Source organism: Dendropsophus ebraccatus, chromosome 1 (assembly GCF_027789765.1).
Source record: "Dendropsophus ebraccatus isolate aDenEbr1 chromosome 1, aDenEbr1.pat, whole genome shotgun sequence".
NCBI lineage: Eukaryota > Metazoa > Chordata > Amphibia > Anura > Hylidae > Dendropsophus > Dendropsophus ebraccatus.
In genome coordinates this window covers 57,789,851-57,792,321 of record NC_091454.1, presented here as the reverse complement: position 1 = coordinate 57,792,321, position 2,471 = coordinate 57,789,851, and the positions used below count along the sequence as shown (strand labels likewise).

The 2,471-nt window shown below is 46.1% G+C and overlaps 1 pseudogene; it reads right to left on the bottom strand.

Annotated features, from left to right (window-relative positions):
- Positions 1–2,052: 2,052 nt before the first annotated feature.
- LOC138780378 (5S ribosomal RNA) lies at positions 2,053–2,172 on the bottom strand (annotated as a pseudogene).
- Between the last annotated feature and the right edge of the window lie 299 nt (positions 2,173–2,471).

Sequence of the window (2,471 nt, the reverse complement as noted above, 5' to 3'; positions counted from 1 at the left end):
TTCAGTATGCAATACAATCATGTGGAAGACTGCTGACTTGACAGATGTCCAGAAGGCAGTCATTCACACACTCCAAAAGGAGGGTTATGCCCCTATTCCACTGGTCGTCAGAGGAGCAAACGAGCGCTCTCAGCGCTTGCTCCTCGTTTCCTGCTCGCTGCCGCCGCTATTCAGCGCGGCTGCAACGAGCGGGTGAGTGCGGGAGGGGCGGCAGGGAGCTGCGGGGGGGGCTGCCCGGGGGATCGCTGATCGCCCAGGCAGCCCATAGGATATAGCAGCATCTGCTGCCGACGCTCCTATTCAATGGAGCGACGGCAGCAGATCGCTGCTATATCAGTCGCTTGTTTTTCAACATGTTGAAAAACAAGCGACTGCAACGATCAGCCGACATGAACGATGTCGGCTGATCGTTGCACTCTATTCCACGGGACGATTATCGTTCGTAGCAGCCGATATCGGCCGAATACGGACGATAATCATTCCGTGGAATAGGGCCTTAAGCCTCAAAAGTTAATTGCTAAAGAAGCTGGCTGTTCTTAGAGTGATGTATTAAAGCATGTTAATGGAAGGTTGAGTGGAAGGAAAAAATGTGGTAGAAAAAGATGCACAAGCAACCGTGAGAACTGCAGTCTTAACAGGATTTTAACAAAAATGCCATTCAAAAATTTGGGAGAGATTCACAAAGAGTGGACTGCTGCTGGAGTCAGTGCTTCAAAAGCTACCACATTCAGACATGTGCAGGACATGGGCTACAAGTGTTGCATCCCATGTGTCAAGCCACTCCTGAGGAATAAACAATGCCAGAAGAGTCTTATATGGGCCAAGGAAAAGAGGAACTGGACTGTTGATCAGTGGTCCAAGGTGCTATTTTAAGATGAAAGTAAATTTTGCATTTCATTTGGAAATCAATGTCACAGAGTCTGGAGGAAGAGTGGAGGGGCACACAATCCAAGCTGCTTGAGGTCTAGTGTGAAGTTTCCACAATCAGTGATGGTTTGGGGACCCATGCCATCTGCTGGTGGAGGTTCACTGTGTTTCATCAACACCAAAGTCAACGCTGCTGTCTACCAGGAAATTTTAGAGCACTTCATGCTTCCCTGTGCTGAAAAGATTTTTGGAGATGGAATTTGCATCTTCCAGCAGGATTTGGCACCTGTCCACACTGCCAAAAGTACCAACACCTGGTTTACTAACCACAGCATCATTGTGCTTGATTGGCCAGCAAACTCGTTAGACCTTAACTCCATAGAGAATTTATGGGGTATTGTCAAGAGGAAGATGAAAGACACCAGACCCAACAATGCAGACGAGCTGAAGGCCGCTATCAAAGCAAACTGGGCTTCAATAACACCTTAGTGTCATCAGCTGATCGCCTCCATGCCACGCCGCATTACATAGTAACATAGTAAACAAGGTTGAAAGAAGACAAGAGTCCATCAGGTTCAACCTAGGAATATCCTACTGTGTCGATCCAGGAAGGCGAAAAACCCCCACGGGGCAGAAGACAAACGCCCCACCACAGGGAGAAACTCCCCCCTCCCCCGACTGCAATGGCAACCAGAACAATCCCCGGACCAACGTATCACCAGAAATCTAATGCCCATAACTTGTAATATTATATTTTTCAAGAAAAGCATCCAGGCCTCCCTTGAACTTATTTACTGAATCAGCCATGACAACATCATGTGGCAGAGAGTTCCACAGTCTTACCGCTCGTACAGTAAAGAACCCGCGTCGATGCTGATGATGAAATCTTCTTTCCTCTAGACGTAGAGGATGCCCCCTTGTCATTGTTACAGACCTAGGAGTAAAAAGACCACTACAAAAATCTCTGTACTGTCCATTCATATATTTGTACATTGTGATCAGATCGCCCCTAAGACGTCTTTTTTCTAGCGTAAATAACCCCAAGCATGATAACCTGTCCTGGTACTGTAACCCACCCATTCCCTTAATGACCTTTGTTGCCCTCCTCTGCACCCGCTCTAGGTCAGCTGTGTCCTTCTTATATACCGGTGCCCAAAACTGTACACAGTATTCCAAGTGTGGTAAAGCCAGCGGCACCCGGGATTCCCAGCCAGTCTCCCATGCTGGTACTTGCCGGGCCTTAAGCCGTGTAGCAGTCTGCGATCTGACGAGGGCAGGCACCTTCAGCTTAGAATGGCCGCTGACGATTGATTGCATTGATGCAAAAGGTGCCCCAACCAAATATTGAGGGCATTTACTGTACTTTTCATTTAGTCAACATTTCTGTGTTGGTTTTATATAATATTCTTATTTTCTGAAATACTGACTTTTGGGTTTTTCTTGGCCGTAATCCATAATCATTAACTTTAACAGAAATAAACGCTTGAAAAAGTTCACTCTGTATGTAATAGAATATATGAGATCACTTTTTGAACTGAATTACTGAAAAAAAATGTTGATATTCTAATTTATTGCAAACCACTGTACTTCTTTAGGATAGATGA